This window comes from Camelus dromedarius, chromosome 7 (genome assembly GCF_036321535.1).
Source record: "Camelus dromedarius isolate mCamDro1 chromosome 7, mCamDro1.pat, whole genome shotgun sequence".
In the NCBI taxonomy this organism is placed as follows: Eukaryota; Metazoa; Chordata; class Mammalia; order Artiodactyla; family Camelidae; genus Camelus; species Camelus dromedarius.
This window is the reverse complement of record NC_087442.1, coordinates 74,904,194-74,921,804: the sequence shown is the minus strand read 5'-3', so window position 1 is coordinate 74,921,804 and position 17,611 is coordinate 74,904,194. Positions and strand designations below refer to the sequence as shown.

The window sequence follows — 17,611 nt, the reverse complement described above, 5'->3', positions numbered from 1 at the left end:
TCATAATTCCTTAGCACAGAGGGGTCTGGTGCTCTTGAAGAGAGCACCCTCGTGTGGAGTAGAGAGGAAACTTCCAGCTCCTTCTCCCGCGCGGGAAGGACGGCACCTGCGCCCCGAGGGAGCTGCCCCGCCTGTATTCACGAGGTGGTGTCTCCTTGTCCGGCGCCATTGGGTCTCCAGGCGCGCTTTTCAGCTTTTAGACCCGCAGCCAAACAGCTAGCTCGTCATTTGTGCCACCTACAGTATGCACAAAGCAAAAAACAAACAAACAAAACAAAACAAAACAGCCAGACCCTGACCAACCAACTAGAACCCCTGCTAAGTCACAAGGCCAGAGGAGAGTTTTTATATTGAAATCTTTCCTCCCCCTCACCTGCTTGGGTTTTGGCGTGCCGGCCGCGGGGCTCTCTTAAACCCTAATTGTTAGAAACAAAGCAGGCTCTTTCCCTCCCTCCTTCCTATCTTACCGTTTCCTTTTTTCTTTCCATTCTCTGTTTTTTTTCCTTATATTCCCTTCTCCTAAATAGTCTGTTATGCTGCATTACTTCATAAAAAAACGAAAGCTGTTCTGTAAATTCTGACTGGAATGCCTGGAAAAGAATGTCGTGTTTCGCTCTGCTGCACGATGGTCAATATTTGCAAGAGAAGCGGGAATCCTGGGCAGCTCCCCAGGGCTTTCAAAAGAAACTCGCACACCGTCATTCAGCATGACAATGTTCCTGTGTCAACGTGAGTCTCCACGATGACTGCATTAGAAAATGTGTTCGGGTGTTTTTATTTTTAAAAAAATAGTAATAATAGTAAGCAGTGTTTCCCCCATGAATACTCTCTCTCGTTTATTGTGTTTGCTCCACGAATCCCATCTTGAGGAGTCCGTGGGCCGCGGGAGACGAACGCGGGTGTCACTGGCGTAGCTTTGGGGGGCTGGACGGGCCGCCGGCGTTCCTTATCAGCACACCTTAGAAGGTGGAGAAGTTTCGAGAAGAGGCCTGGGGCCGCAGGGGTCGCGCGGCGCGGGGCGGGGCGGGGCGGGGCGGGGCTCGCGTTACGCGGCGCGCCGGGCGCGGCGCCTCCACAGACGGTCGGGGAGGCAGCAGCGCGGCGTCGAGGCGGCGGCGGCTCCGGAGCGCGGCGGGGCGGCGGCTCCGCCCAGGGCAGCGCCGGGCAGCGCCGGCCGGTGAGTGCGCGCGGGCCGGGGACGCGGCCGGGGCCTGGCCGGCGGGGACGCACGGGGCTCTGGGCGCCGCCGCGTCTCCTGGCGGCTCTAGCCCCGCTGTCTCGCGGGCTGTCTGTGCCTCTCCCCAAACTCCTGTCCTGAAAGGAGTGCGGCGCTTGACGTGCCCACGCCCCGCCGGCCCGCTGAGCCCTGACAGGATGAAGTCTGAAGTTGCGCCTTCCTTTGCAGGCCTCCCCTACGGCCTCGGGGCCTGCCGCGGCCGCACAGATGTTTTTACTAGACGTTTGCTTCACTTTGGTTCTCACCCAGCCCTTTGCTATTTACAGTTTTGTTTGCCTGACTCGTCAGGCGCCCGAAACACCCTCAGCCGCGCGGGCTGTGCGCGGCGTCCAGACCCTGCTTAGCTCCGGCCCGCTGGTGCCCCGGCCCCGGGGGGTTGCCCTTCGCCTCCCCGGGGCGCCCCGCGCCGCCCGCAGTTAAGCCACGAGCCAGGGTGGGTTCCGCCGCCTCGACGGCCCGGGTTCCCCGAGGGGAGCTGTGGGTCGGAGGCTGAGCGGCGCCCCGGAAAAGCTTGAAGCTCGGGTCTCCGGCTTCTCCATGAGTGGCGGGGTTGCTAAGAGCCCTCCTGTCCCTTAGTTGTGGGGGGCGGGGAGGGGAGGTGGCTTCCTAAAAACCCTTCTCCCTCCTAAACACTCACCGTGGTGGGTGCTCTACCGTCACAGCGGCTCTGATGTGATGGACTCTGAAAGCCCTGACCTGTACTTAATAAAACGGTTGATCAGAAGATCAGTTTGCCTGTGTTGACTGCCTCCCCGGGTGCGCACTCTGGGCCGGGCCCACGAGGATGCCGGCTGGAAGCCCTGCAAGGGTCTGTCAGTCGGGAGATCCGGAAGGCAGAGGTCACATAGGCCATGGGGGACGTGGGGAGATTCCTTTCCTCACCGTGATGAGGGTTGTGTATCAACCTGGGGTCTAAAGTTTGTAAAACATGAAGGGAAACGCAACAAAAAAGGTAATTTCGGGGTCGAAGGTGGCCTGAGATTCAGCTTTTTCTTGTCTGAAAACTGGGAACCGTGTACATTGTTGTATAAATGTATAATTTGAGGCAGGGTTGGAAATGGAGGGGAGTTTGAAGTATGCAGTAGGCAGTATGAGCCTTTTTGAAATGAAATTTGAAATAGGTTTTGGCCAGGCAGTCCTTCTAATTACTACTGTGGTTTTTCTTTATTTCTGGAGACTTTGAGGCTGGGGACAGGTGAGGAGAGAGAAATTCAAACTAGTTTGCATTAGAAAGATACTGAGGGTGAAGAATTTCTAGGTAAGGTTGCTATGGCTGGTATCTTAAGTGCACTGCTGGAAAGCATTCTAGTCTGTTAAGTAACACCTGAAGCCCCAGTTCTGTTATGTAGCATTTCTTCTCTCTTTAACTGCTCTGAAACTATACAGAGTTACACGTTCCTCATTAATTTATGAGCGATACCAAAAGAATTCACTCAGTCCAACAAGTATTTGAGGGCCTTTCCTGTCTGAGGCACTTTGCTGAGAACTGCAGGAGACTGGACGACAGAGGAATTTTCCGATTAAAACAACAGCAACAACAGTGGACTGACTTGTAAAGCGTAGATGCAGGGGTGCGCTGCCTGTTCAAGTTAAAGTCAAAAATAGTTGGGCTTTCACTCAGTCTAAATGCCATGTGTGGGCCCTGATATCCTAATCATTTAGTAATTTTTCTACCATTGCATGTAGTCTGCATTTTAGTAATTCCGAAGTACAAGGTTTCCTAGAAAATATAACTAAATAAGAAAGTAATTCTGTTTTCCCTAGAAAACAGAATTACTGTTTGCATTACCACTGAGTTAATGAAGGCAAAATCAACAAAAATTAGGAGATAATGATTTTCCGTCCTTTGGTTTCAAACTAGTGAAATATTGCACAAAAGAAGACGAAGTCAACATGGATAAATTTAATCCTCTGGTACTTCCCAAACTATGTCTTATCTAAGTCTGTCCTTTTGAAGGCTAGATCCAGTTTCGTGCACTCTTTCAGTCCTTCTTTTGGAAGATTGTTGCAGTGGCCAATTTCATAAAATCTTTCATTGTAAATACGAGAAGACATCAACATCATCATCATCTCCCTAACTTTACCCTTGAAAAGTGTTGTTTTCTAAGGGACTTTTGGGAGGGGACAGGTCTTTTTTAAAATCTGGCCAAAGTTAGGGACTTTATCCCTAGGAAAAAATGCACACCCGTTCAGAATGTTGTGTGTTTTCTGGAGGATCCATGGTGCCTCGCTTCAGAACAGGGCAGTGAGTAAGTCAGAGGGTAGGTAGATGGAGGGAAGTGGAAATGAAACAAGGATGTGGGTAAATCCACGAGCTGTGGATATAATTTAATTAACTTTCAAGTGGAATCAATACCTGGCCTTGTTAGTACGTGTTCTGTGAATGGGAAGTAATAATTGTATTATTTGTAAAAGACTAAAGATGAGTTAGTCCTATTACTTTTTAGTTGATTGAGATCAGCTTTTGTCGTGAGCATATGAATCTCATTTTTCCATTTTTCTTGTTCTTCTCAAGGAAAGAGATGACTTCTCCCAGCACTGAGGCCTCATTCGGGACAGTTTCTCACACACCAACTTCTGTAGTGTGGGAATGGTTGGGTTCAGAATTTGAGCTTGCTCGCTCTCTCACAGATACACGTACTGGTAGTTCACCTTTGGGAAGGAGATACAGATAATTATATTACATAGTTATCTAGTCAGTGTAAACCACTGTGATAGCAGTAGTCGTGTCTTGGGAGAGAGCTGGTTGGTATTAGGAGTAAGCAAACAGCACTAAGAATATCTTTTTAAGAACAAACCAGAACCCCTGGACTGACTTTCCTTCTTCTGTTCCCAGGGCCAAGGCGCGAGCTGTCCCTCCTCCAGCTCTCAGCCCCACTGAGCCCAGTGTCACTGAACCGCACCCAACCTCCCATCTGGGGACCCTGTCCCCTGCTCCTTGTGTTGCACGTTGGATCTGGGTAAGTAGAGGAACTGGTGAAATGGGAGAGTGAGTCATAGGTAGTGATGGATTTACCTGGATGGCAGGATTCTTCATTTCTGGAGGCCTGCACTCCCAGCACTTCTGGGGAGAAAAGGTTAAGAGAGAGAACAGCAGGGCCAGCCCAGCTCACTCCCTCCTTTTAACTTGAATCAGGACTAACCTAACTGATCCTTCGATGTGAACCAGTTTTGACTTACCTTATTTTTGAGTGACAACTAGGTGGCTGGTCACACCCTAGAATGTCATTGATAGACATTAATGGGATTAGTAAATCAGTGGAGATTGTGATTTTAATCCAAGCCGTGCCCTTAACTAGGTATGTGATCTTCGGCAAGTAACCAGTCAATTAAATTCTCTGGGCCTTAATTTTTCTGTGTATAAAATGAGGGTGTCATATGGGATCAGTGGTTCTCAGCTACTACTGTGTGGTTCTATGCATTTGGATCACCTGGAGAGTTTATTTTAAATATGTATGTACATTAGGTCAGAGATTCTGATTTATTGGACTGGGGCAGGCTCAGACATTTCTATTTTTTTAAAGTACCCCCACCCCACATCCTTCAGGAAACATTAAATCCAGCCAAGATTGAGAATGACTGGGTTAAATAAATGCTAAGAACTGACTCTAAGATCGTGTCACCTAAAGACAGAAAAGCAGGCCTGTAAAATCTGTTTTATGGGTAGCTTGGCCCCGCGTCACCTACACTCCCTGGTAACCAAGCCTAAACGTGCCTTTCTAAGAAGCATCCAAATCAAGCAGTTTAAATTTACTCCGGGAGGATGCTGTGGCTTCCCACCGCCTCAGTATTCCCACAGTGCTTCGTACATTTTGATGGACTGCATTCGCTGTAGCTCCACTCGTCTAAAATGATTAGCTGTTCCTGAAGGTCCCCAGAGATGGTTCTCGCTCCTCTTGGTATCCAGGTTAGTGTTTAATGGCCCCTTGAAAGTTTCTCCTAGAGGTGACCTGTGACCTTCAGGGGTTGAGGAGAAGGTGTCAGCAAGGGATAAGGATGATCACAGTGATCGTTGCTGAAATGTGAGCTTCTGTGTCCAAACTGAGATAAAAAAATGATCCTCACACCTTCTCAAGTAGGTGTATACTATTGAGTTACCAGAACTGGGATAGGAAACAAAAGAGCACATTGTTTACCTTCATCATTTGTTGAGACCTAATCTTATTGCCATTACATTGTAAATTCTATAGATTTTCACACTTTGAACATTATTCTTAGATTTAAAAATAGAAGTTGTTAAATTGTAATCCATGAAGTTTATTTCTGTTTATCCTACTCTTATTTTCCTCCCACTGTTCTTCGTATCCCAAAACTTCTGGAAGGAAAAAAAAAAAAAGTATATGTGTGACTGTCAGGTCAGTAAAGAGAAGTGGATGTAAGTGCACAAAAGATGGAAAGGCATTAAGGAGGAAATGTAGAACAAGGGTAAGGAGGTCCATGGATTGCAAGAAGCTACACTTAATTTCTTTTCTCTCTGCTATTGGTCTTAGAGCTGCTACATGCTGTTTAATGTTTAAGCAAATCATATTCCACCTGTGTGTTGGTAAATATGGGCTTGTGGCCCATGATCCCTGTGTGCTCCCTGCATGAGTGGCATCTTAATGGGTGAGTTGGCAGCCTGGACGTACTCGGTCTGATCTGATCAGCACTGATCTATCCCAGGACCTGACTTAATCCTGAAGAATGTCTAAGTTTGGGGAATATTATTTTCTGGAATGGAAAGATCCTGGCACCAGAGCTCTTTACCTTTGTGTCTCAGAGGAAGTGCCCTTACGTGGTGTGAAAAATCAGATGGAGAACTGCAGACCCAGCTCAGCCCGCACCTCTCCATCCCCCTAGAGCTGGTTGTACTCACTCAGAAAAAATTCTAAGTTTGGATGCACTTCATGTTTATTGCTGAACATTGTACCCAAGGATTTACTGATATTGGGAACCTGTTGTTTTATTATTTCATAATTTATTCTTTACTTCTTAAAATGAATTAAGGTAGGAATAAATGTACTAGGAAAAGATGGTTTTTATCATCATAACTTTAAAGCTAATGAAAACCTTAATTCTTACTAAACGCCCAGTTACGTGTTTCCGTGTAAGCATTGTCCTCCCACAAATCTAATTTTTGAAGATAGTATAGTCAGGGTTGTTACGGTTCTTAGGATTATCATTAGTTTGCTTTTTAATCTTTACTTCCTCAAAACAGTTAATGTTGCAAGGTAATTAGAAATGATAGCAGTTTCTTCACAAGTCCCTGTTTTATTAAACACTTAACAGCAGTCTCCAAAGCTAGCAGGGGTTTTCATTTCTTCCTTCCTTCCTTCCTCCCTTGATTCACTCATCCATTCAACAAATGTCTAATGAATTTCTGGTCTGTCCCTGTCCTCATGTAGCTCTCATTTTTGTGAAGGGAGGAGAGAAGACGGAAAATAAGTAAAATACAGTGTAGGCTAGATGGTGATACATGCTATGGAGAAAAATAAAGCTGGGAGGAGGGCAGGGAAGGAGTTGGCTGGCAATGTTTAAAATATTTAAAATTAGGTGGCCTGAGGAGATGATGCTGAGCATAGAACTGAAAGTGGTGGACAAAGTCCTGACGCTCTCTGACACGGAGGCCCTGAGGCGGGGGTGTGAACACAAAGCAGCCAGGAGGTCTGAGTGGCTGGAGCAGAGTGATGGGGGGAAGTAGAAGGAAATGAAATCAGCAAAGAAAGGGGCGCCTGGGGGTTGGGTTTGGGAGGGTCGGGAAGGTCTTGGAGGGGCTTGTTAGTGGGATGCTTGCAAAGTGAAGTCAAAGAACAGCAGCCCTGTGGTCTCCATTTCTTCTGTTCCATCCTCTGGATGTCCCCAGTGTTCCTTTTTCTCAGCCTCTCCCCGTTCTTTCCCTTGTTCCTTCATCCCCAGGGCTGGCTCTGGGGTGGGGTTCAGTCTCCTGATCTTTGTTTTCTTGGTGCCCAGAAGATTAGACCTGCTCTTCCTTTTTGAAAAATCTGCCATTAGTCACTAAAGAATTGTCAGCACCAAAACCAGCAATCATGAGAGAAATTAATAAATGTATACAAAATACACCCTCTGTTTATACTGTAGCCCAGATATAAAGTGATTGCATTGCTGGTGGATAGTATTTGGACTGTGCGTTTTGTTGGGTCTGCACACTGTTTTATAAAAATTTGTGTTGGTATCCATCATTTAAAAATTAAGAACGTTTTTGTTAAAATACAGTTGCAAGTTCTCTTTGAAAATTGAATGTTCTGTTTTTCTGAAGCTCTGGAATAAGCAAAGCTAATCTCTGGTGGTAGAAATCAGAACTGAGGCTGCCTGACATGGGGGTGTGGCAGGGAATGAACTAGGTAGGGTCACCAGGGGAAATTCTGGATGATGAAAAGATTCTGTTTATAGTGGTCTGCAATGTATGGTAAAATGCATTGAACCATACAGTGATCTGTGCAGTTCACTCTATGTCAGTTGAACCTCAGTATGAAGAAAGTATAAGTGGAAGCCAACATTCCATGAGGGCTGGATAGCACTGACCACGTTGGGCTTACACGTGCTCTCAAGATTGGCACAGACTCACCTGGTTCACTTCAGTCACTGTCATTACCTACCTGGCCTTGTAGGTGGTATTCGTGTGTGATTCCTGCAGTAGACTCTTGGCGGTTTAGGTTTCAATGAGGAACAAATCTGAAAGGGCCTGACGTGTTTAATTGGTGGTAGAGAATTTAGTACCTGCCTCCTAGGGTTGTATGTGAAGATGGAACCAAAACATAAACCTGAAAGCTTAGATCAGTCAAGCAGCTCACCTGCATCCATCTCACCATTCGTGGAATTCTCAAATCTGGGTCCTCAGAGGTCTCCGAACGTGACTCTCCCTTTTCCTCTCAAATGTAAGGTCTCCTGTGTTTGCAGACTCCTCCTCTGAGAGGATAACTTTCGCTCCTATTATCAGCACTTTAAACTTACTTTTATCATGTTTGTTATGAAAATAATAGTGTCTACTGAGGAAATCCTAGAAAGTACAGACAAAAAGGAAATTAAAATTATCCACAGTTCCACACATAACCTGTTTTCCATTTTGTGGGAAGTGCTTTCAAATTCTTCTGCATACATCTGTATGTTTTATATTAAAAATGTGTTTGCTAGATAAAGTTTAGCACACAGCCACCCAGTTTGCAAAATGAAAAAATAATAGCAAGTTAAAGATTAAAGATGACAGACAAAACCCACATTTGCCTTTCCTCTATCCTGTAACTCTTTATAAGTGCCTGTGATGTTGTACACATAATAGGAAGAACTCTGAAGAGAATGAGATGGCTGAATGTTTGGAGGCAAGTTACTGATGAAACAGAGCCAAGAGTTGGTGCAAGAAGGACTACCATGGAAGGGAGAGTGACCTTCCAGAAGGAAGCTCTGGACATGGAGTCAGCAAGGACAGGAGCAGGCATGAGCAGGGGGGCCTGAAAGTAGAGAGACTGACGGAAAGTCTTTATGGATTAGTTAAAGTGAACCAGTGATTCTAATATGAGTTTGGCATCGTAGAATAAATCTTTTCTCTTTCTGGCGTTTGGAAAGAGTACGCCCTCGCCTGCAGGCCAGCTCTTGACTCCTCATCCTAAAGTCAGGCTAGACAGCTAAGAGCCTACGCTGCTGTACAAACCTCCTGATTACCATTTCACTCAGGGAAGGACCCCCTCCTGGAAACACTTGTATACATGATAGTAAAGTGACCCCAATTAACCAGAAAAGTTAATGAAGTCTTTAATTTATTTAAAATACATATATAAAACAAGAATAACCTGACATATGAAGGAGCATTAAAAAAAACACCACCACCACCACCACCAAAACTGAGGTGAGGGTATAGCTCAAATGGTAGAGTGCATGCTCAAGGTCCTGCATTCAATCCCCAGTATCGCCATTAAAAATAATAATAATAATAATAATAACAACAACATAAATAGACCTAATGACCTCCCCCAAAAAACAATTTAAAAAAATAAAAATTAAAAGACAACACTAAAATAAAGTTATTAACATCGAGGAGAGATCATTTAAAACAGCTTTAAAAAAAAAGTGAGTACTTCAAAAGTGATTCAATATTGTTTCCATACAACAAAAATAGAATTCTGTAGACAGAGTAATAATCAGAAATTTCAGAAGAAGCATTCATAGATAATGTCTAAATATGATAAATCAAAAGATAGCCATATAATTACATTACTTAGAGTGGTAGTTCTCAGTCCTAGAGGAGATTTGGGAAAGTATCCTGGTGGCTAGAGGGTGCTACGAACATTTAGTGTCGGGGACACATGCTAAATGCAAAGCACAGTTCCATACAAGTCCCACGCAAAATACTAACAGCACTCTTCTTGAGAAATGCTGATTTAGAGTTAAAAATAAGCCCACCAGAAGAACTAAAAAAAAAAAAACCAAAAACCAGGTTTTAAGAAAATGGTTGCTTCAGGGAATAGAGCTTGAGTTGGGGAGAAGAGGAGTGGAAAACTTTATTTTTGTGATTCATCGCCCTTCCATAATACTTGAATTTTTATCATGTCTGTATTATTTTGACCAAAGTTATTATTTGAGAAAAAAATGACTGGTAAACTAGTAGATTCTTCTTCCATTTTCACTTAAAGTGGAGAACTTTTTCTTCTTAAAATATCTGTCATTCAAATGTAAGCACCAATATGAATTATTGAGCTTTTTACCCAAAAGAAGATTCTGGAGGCGTATCTTGTGAATATTGATGATCTTTCATGTGTTCCTAGTTGGAAAATAAATCTTGTGATTTATCAACTTTAAGGAGTCACAGAAAATTAGTGCTGGAAGGGATTCAGCATCTTTAGTGGAATTGAATAATTTTTCCATGGTATGATGGTTTTGATCAGTAGTTCTGTATGGGACAAAGGAGGATGGAAATATAGTTAGATAACTGGAGCATATGGCTTCAAATTGGAAGGTGTGGGCTGCCTTGAGGTTTCTGTATGACCTTGTCCCATTCGACCTCTCTAATTTCATCCTACAGCCACCCAAAACGAAGGTTCTACCAGTGCTTCTGGTATTCCGTGAACATGTCCTATTAAATCCACCTTTCACTTCTCTGTGCAGAATCACATCCCCTCACTTTTTGCCTTCTTCCCTTCACTCAAGACCATGCTCTATAGGCAACGAATCACAAGTGGGAATATATGCCTATGATTAATACAACTTAAAGTTAGATAAACATTTTGACATGGTTAATCTGATTCACAGCTAATGAGGCAGCATTGCAGAAGGGCATGGTTTCTGCAGTGGGCAGCCGTAAATTCCAGTCCTGGCTGCTACTACTTCACCGGAGCCTCAGACACTTCATCTGAAAAATACAGCTAATTCTTACTTCACATGCAGACTGTGATTCTTCAATTGTACAGTCTCAGTAAATATGAGCTGCTATAATTATGTTTAACTGTTATTGTGTGTCAATAACAAACTCACACAAATGTCTATCATTCATAATATTTTAAATCAATTTGTAGTTTTTATGTACTCACTCTGTAAGTTACCCAGTAGTTAAAATGAGCACTTACTGTTTAAATATGAACTACATTTTATCACTGTTACCAACATAAACTCACAGATCAAAAAACAAAATCACATGTATGATAGAGAGCAGAAAATTTGAAGTAGCCTAAGTGTCTAATAATAAAGAAGATGATTAACAAAATCATACAATGTATATATTAGGAAATATTATGCCATCATTAAAAATTATCTTCTGAAGTTTACTGACATGACAAAATGTTTGATACAATTTATGATATGGTTTATGATATAATGATAAAAAAAGTTAATGCAAAACTATTGAAAATATCTCAACCATGTAAATATATACATTTATAATATAAATTTATATTGTATCATTTTTGCATGGGAAAATGGAAAATTTTCAAATTTCCACAGTGCTCATATATTACTTTTATAATAAGAAATCAAAAAGTAACATGGCTTTTATATCAAAGGCCCTCGATCTCATTTCCTAAATGTTTGTATTTCCTTACAAACGATCTCTTGCTCCCATCCCGAAAACTTCTGGTTCCCTGTATGCTCCATTATTTCATATGCCCCTCCCCGCCTGTAAGAAATCCTTAAAAGGAAATAGATTGCTTCAAAGACATTATATGACAAGTTTCCTGATACATTATATGACATGTATCATAGCCTATTCATCTCTAAGTTTAGCCAACGTGTACTTTTCAGGAACATAGGAGTAGGGATGAAGTAGATTTGTATTGAATGAAAGAATAAATGGAGACCCAGGTCCTCGAGAGTTGGAGCAGTAAAAGGAAATGTGTGAGGTTCATTTAAAGGTAATAGTAATTATAAATAATAAATATTGAGTGCCTATTCTAAGTGCTTCCTAATTCCTACATTAAGCTCAAGGCAGCACTGTTAGGACTGGCCTAGCAAATTAAGGAGCATCCATGTAATAGCACTCAATGCAGCTGTTTAAAAAGCATAAAAATAAGGAAGCACTCCTGCACTGAAAAGAAGAGATCACCAAGATACAGTAAGTGAAAAAAGCAAGGTGCATAAGGGTGTAAGTCATGCTACCACTTATGCGAAGAAAACCACATACTCACTTCTTCTGATGCATAAAATATCTCTGCAGAGACACACAGGACACTGACACCATGGTTACCTCCCAGCCACGGAATGGCACTGTAACTTCACTGTGATTCTTTTTACACGTGAGCTTTTGAGCCATGTGACTATGTTAGTGATTCAAAAGGACAATTAAATTAAAACAAAGGAAAATCATTATCTCATTTACAAATGAGCAACCTGAGGTTGAAGTAAGTTTGGTTCCTGCCCACAGTAGTAATAATAATGGTCACACTTACTGAGCTCTCACTGTGTGCCAGGCCCGGTGATAAATACTGCAGAAACATTTTCTAATTTATTTTCCCAGATCTGTAATGAGGTATTATTTTTAACTCAGTGGTAGAGCTGAAGAATCTGGAAGAATCATATAACTTATTTTCCAATCCAGGACATTTTGGAAATAATTACTCTGGGACGGCAAGCCTAAGCTGGGACTTCTGGTCGCCCTAGATAGAGAGGTCAAGTAACTTGCTAGATGTCCTAGCAAGAGGACAGAACCAGGACTGAACTTAGGTCTGTGTGATTCCACAACCTGTGCTCCTCACTGCCATTTACAGATGAGAAAATGAAGGCTTGCAAAAAACACATTCCTATTAAGTGCCAGTTCCAGCCGCCAAACACAGTCCCTCTGACCCCAAAGCCTACCATGAGGTGTTGCCTGTCCGGATACTAATCTGAGAATCCTTTGACAGAAGAATTTAAGGGGACGGGGAAAAATACAAAAGAAGAAGGAAAGAATGGGAAGAGCTTCCCCCTACCCCACCCAAACTCAAATACACCCAGAGAGCCCCCTGTCTGCAAGTGTCTGGGAGCCTGCTGCGTGCCGCTGTGTGCTAGGTATTCAGACAATGGCCTTGCCCTCCAGAGCTTAGAGTCTACGTTCAGGACCAGACTGCATGGATTGTAGGGTCTTTGGCTTTTTCTACTATTGAGCCACTTCAATTAATGGTTGTTAATATGGAAAAGCAGGGAATTTCTCTTGGTAATGCTAAGAGTTCCAGGAGTGTAAGCTAAGAGTTCCAGCTTTTTCACATTGCTTTCAGGAAAAGGCTGGTAACGTCATAAGTTAAAAAAAAATTTCTGAACTATATTTTTTTTCTGGACTGTAGTCTCATTCCATGAGAGTTTAAAAAAATGCAGATTCCAGAATTACTAAATCCGAATTTCTAAAGGGCCTGGCAATTTGTGGTTTTTCACTTCTCCATGTGATTCTGATGTGCTTCCAAGTGTGGGAACTCCTGGTCTAGTTGGCCCTCTCCTGACAGTACAGAACATTTCAGACGCTTGAAATGCAGAACTTGGGCCAGACCTGACTCCAACCTCCAGTTTGGAGCATCTTCCACAAAGCCATAGTGAATCTCGCTTATTGGCAAGCAACTAATTCTTGCTTTTAGTTTGAAGTTTAAAATGTTGCTGTTGTTACAAATAAAAATGTGATTTTTATTTATAAATATCTGTGCCTTTTAAATTTGATGCCTACTTTGAATAGGAAACAAGGTTGGTATTTTGAGAATATTTTTGGATAAGTCAAGTGAGTGTAGTTGAGTCCATTTTCTCACTTACACAGTGAAGGAATTGGTGATCTCCAAGACTACTTTCAGATCTAGAAATCCATGGTGAATGTTGCCCTAAACTCTTTTCAAATTCCTTCTTTCATAGCAGTGGAAAACAGGGCTTGAATCTCTACATCAGTTAGTTTGCTTTTCCGTCATTAGTATTTTTTTGGAGAACTGGCCAGGAGACTTGTCCCTTTGGGCTGAGAAGTGACTTTTCTCATGTGAGGGTTTATATAATTAGTTTTACAACTTGGTGATTTATAATTGCAATCAGCACCATGGAAGCTCATTATCTGTCAGATAAGAGTCTGGTCATTTGATCTCCGTGTTGGTCCCTTGGTTACTTTGCCTCTCTTCTTCTGATAAGGTGGTTATTGATAGCTGTCAGGGCTTTAATTATTTAATCATTGTGATGAGCGTTAAAAGGTCCCCAAAAGGACAGCCCTTCAGTCTAACATCCTCTCCTCCTTTACTTCCCACAGTCCTTACCTTTCCCAGTTGAGACATCTCTGAACTGCCAAAAAACATTTCAGGGAGGACACAGATTATAGCCATGGTCCTAAATCCTCAAAAATATTTGAGAATCCTCTCTTTTCTCTGTCTCCTCCTGACATACAGAGAGTTATGTTTGCCAGATTTAGCAAAGAAAAATATACCCAGTAAGTTTCGGATAAAGAATAAAATTTTAATATAAGTATGCCCCATGCAAAATTTGGAACATACACAGACTAACCAATTATTTATTGCTTCTCTGTCATTCAAATTTAACTGAACATCCTGTATTTTATTTGGCAACCCTGCAGAGAGTGCATACCCTAAATGCTTTCCTAAGTCCATCTAGTATTTTGAGATCTAAATTTCTTTGATATTCGCTCCTAATTTAAACCTTGCAGGGACCGTTGGTAACAACGAAGGCTGTGGTTTTATTTAGCATTTGCATGAAGTGTAGTGGCTGCTGCACTGCCCACCTACACACAACTCCCTTTTGTGGTGAGAATATAAGAATAGAAACACTTTGCTGGAGAAACCTAAGCTAGATAATTTTCTGTTTTGTAAGCTTATTACATATTTCAAAGATACAAGCAAAGGCAGTGATATAATGCATTCCACACAATTCATTTACACCCTATTCAGTTTTCTTCATTTTGTTTGGTTGGGTCGGTAGGTGTGGGTGTGTATATTGTTATCCCCTGAGTCGGTGGTTTTGAACCTTGGCTGTGCATTAGAATCACCTAGAGAGGTTTTTTTTTTTAATTGAAGTGCAGTCAGTTATAATATATCAATTTCTGGTGTACAGCACAATGTCCCAGTCATATATATACATACATATATCCCTTTTCATATTCTTTTCCATTTAAAGTTATTAGAAGATATTTGAACATAGTTCCCTGTGCTATATAGTATGAATTTATTGTTTATCTGTTTTATATATATTAGTATCTGCAAATCTCAAACTCCCAATTTATCCCTTCCTGCCCCCTTCACCCACTGGTAACCATAAGTTTGTTTTCTATGTCTATGAGTCTGTTTCTGTTTTGTAAATAAGTTTGTCCTTTTTTTTAGATTCCACATATAAGTGACATATGGTATTTTTCTTTCCCTTTCTGCTTTACTTCACTTAGAATGATGATCTCCATGTCCATCCATGTTGCTGCAAATAATATTATTTTGTTATTTGCTATGGCTAAGAAGTATTCCATTGTATGAATATATCACAGCTTCTCTATCCAGTCATCTGTCTAGGACATTTAGGTTGTTTCCATCTCTTGGCTATTGTAAATAGTGCTGCTGTGAACATTGGGGTACAGGTATCTTTCTGAATTAAGGTTCCCTCTGGAAATATGCCCAGGAGTGGGATTGCTGGATCATATGGTAAGTCTGCTCATTAGAATCACCTTAGGATGCTCTAAAAAATAATGCCTGGGCCCCACCTCCCAGGCCCTCTGCTGGGAGGCTCTGTTCTAATTGGTCTGGGGCAGAGCCCAAGCATTGCTGTCTTTTAAAAAGCACCTGAGGAGATTCTGGGCTTAGGCATATTTGAAAGCCAATATTTTTAAATATGTCAAATACCTGCCCCGCTGATCATCTGAATCTTCCTGGGAAATTTAGAACATACATATAATTGCCCTGCTTAATGAGGTAGGAAGGATTTTGAGGTTCTGGAAAGAGAAGAAATGAGGATATGATAAACAACCTTCAGATAGATGGGTATAAAATGAGGAATTCCTGCTGGGGGTGCAGCTAAAGGACTTTTGTGAATAAAAATAAGGATGTCTGTTATTTTAGAAATAGTTTATTTCTTCTGCTCCACTTCAGCCTACCCTGTTGTGTTGCTCTGAAATCTTCAAAGGTCGCCACACTCAGGGACAGGGATGCATGCCCACACCCATATGGAGGAAATGTCCGAGGTCCAGGCTCTACCTGTGGGAACCTTAATTCAGGAGGTTCGGAGTGAGGCCAGACACTCGTCCTTTAAAACCTTCCCTAGACCATTGTGGGGAGATGGCAGGTTTGGTCACCACTGCGTTGTATGATAACACGTTCCTAGACATGGTCATTGCAGTTCATCCCATTGACAACTGGGCAGATTCATGTGGGGTAGCAGTGAAGTCAGTGATAAAACTAGAGTTTTGCAACAGGGATTCTCATTAGACCTCCCTCAGATCTACCTGGGCTTTTTCTCCTAAAGTGGCTATGTGAAGGAAGAAGTTAACCTTTCTAAGATAGGATGGAAGATGGCCAAGGAGGAGGCATCCAGAAAAATAAATAAATCAATTAAAATGTCAAAGCAGACTTAATCTTCAGTAGTATGAAGTAACAGAGAGGAACATGGCATACACTATCAACAGTCGTGAGGCACCAGTCCAGAGACTGCATGCGTTCATCAGTGAGACAAGGACTCAGCTGGGCCCTGCAGATCCAGGATGTGGTATCACCTAGAGGAATTTACAGTCTAGAAGAGGAAACCAATAATTATATAGATTATATAGGAAAAAAATAGAAAACTCTACAAAGCAGCATGTATAGACCCACTTTATGGGGGATTAGAGGTAAGGGCAGACTCAGAAAAGCATAGGACAAAACCTGGCTTTTGAAAGATATAGTGACTGGGGTATGGGGAAAATGGAAGGAGAGGGAGGGGGAAGAAACAGCAATTCTTATCAGAGTGATTGGAGCTCTGGGCACAGGGACAGAGCCCTAGCACCACACAGCAGGTTGCCTGAGTTACAGGTGGCCGTGCTGTGTTCTGGAGGAGGTGGAGGCAGAGGAGGCAGGGTGGGAGTGTTGCTGTGTGTCAGACCCCACTTGCATACGTCAGCCCACTCATCCTTGGGTGTTATGAGTTGCTGGAATAGTAAATAAAGTTAGATGAGAAGCCAACCAGCCTTAACTAACCCTAAAACAAAAGGTGTACAATCCTGATTTGTCAGATTCTGCTGCAGAATCGTCTTTCTGTGGGCTTGCTTATTTATTTGTTTGTTTGTTTATTTATTTATTTATTCATGGAGGTGCTGGGGATTGAACTGAAGACCTCTTGCATGCTAAACACTCACTCTACCACTTAGCTATAGCCTCCCCAGGTTTGTTTGTTGTTGTTGTTTTTTTTAATTCACGTCTTTCTGCAGGCTTATTATTTCCTATCATCCGAATTGATATTTGGTTGCATTTGCTGCTGGAATTCCCTTTCATGCTAGTATCAAGCATTTTCAGCCTCCTTGGACATCAGCATTTATTTTACGTGGTATTTTCATTTTGATCATACGAACCCAATTTCAATTTGAATGTCATTTCAGTTTGGTGAGAACCTAACTTTTCACCATGAGGGAATTTTATTGACCAGTATCGGTAATCCCCCCCGCCTGCCTGAGGTCACCACAGTGACCCTCGACTCTTCTGCCCTTAACTGCCTTCGAGTGGGGCTGTTGGCTTCAGTTGTTGTGTGTACTTAATTTTTATTATAAAATATATCATTCAAATACTCAGGCAAATACAAAGAGTCATGTGTCAAACACCAGTTTACTTACCACAGCTTAGTCAAATCGTAACAGTTTGCTCTATTTGTGCCAGTTCTTTTTTACAAACAAAAACGTTGCAGATACAGTTAGCTGAAGCTCCCTGTCTATCTCTTCCAAGTCCCATTCCCCTTCTCTCCAGAGGTAATACCATCCTAAGCCTAGTGTTTATCACA

The 17,611-nt window shown here is 42.3% G+C and overlaps 1 protein-coding gene across 1 annotated transcript in view; it reads left to right on the top strand.

Moving 5' to 3' along the window:
• The first annotated feature begins 1,106 nt into the window (after positions 1-1,106).
• Positions 1,107-17,611, top strand: part of SLC26A5 (solute carrier family 26 member 5) — a 51,262-nt gene continuing 34,757 nt past the window's right edge. The window contains exons 1-2 of the mRNA XM_031454730.2: positions 1,107-1,177; positions 4,074-4,197. The gene's annotated coding sequence lies outside the window, so the exon portion shown is untranslated. The remainder of the gene's footprint in view (positions 1,178-4,073; positions 4,198-17,611) is intronic.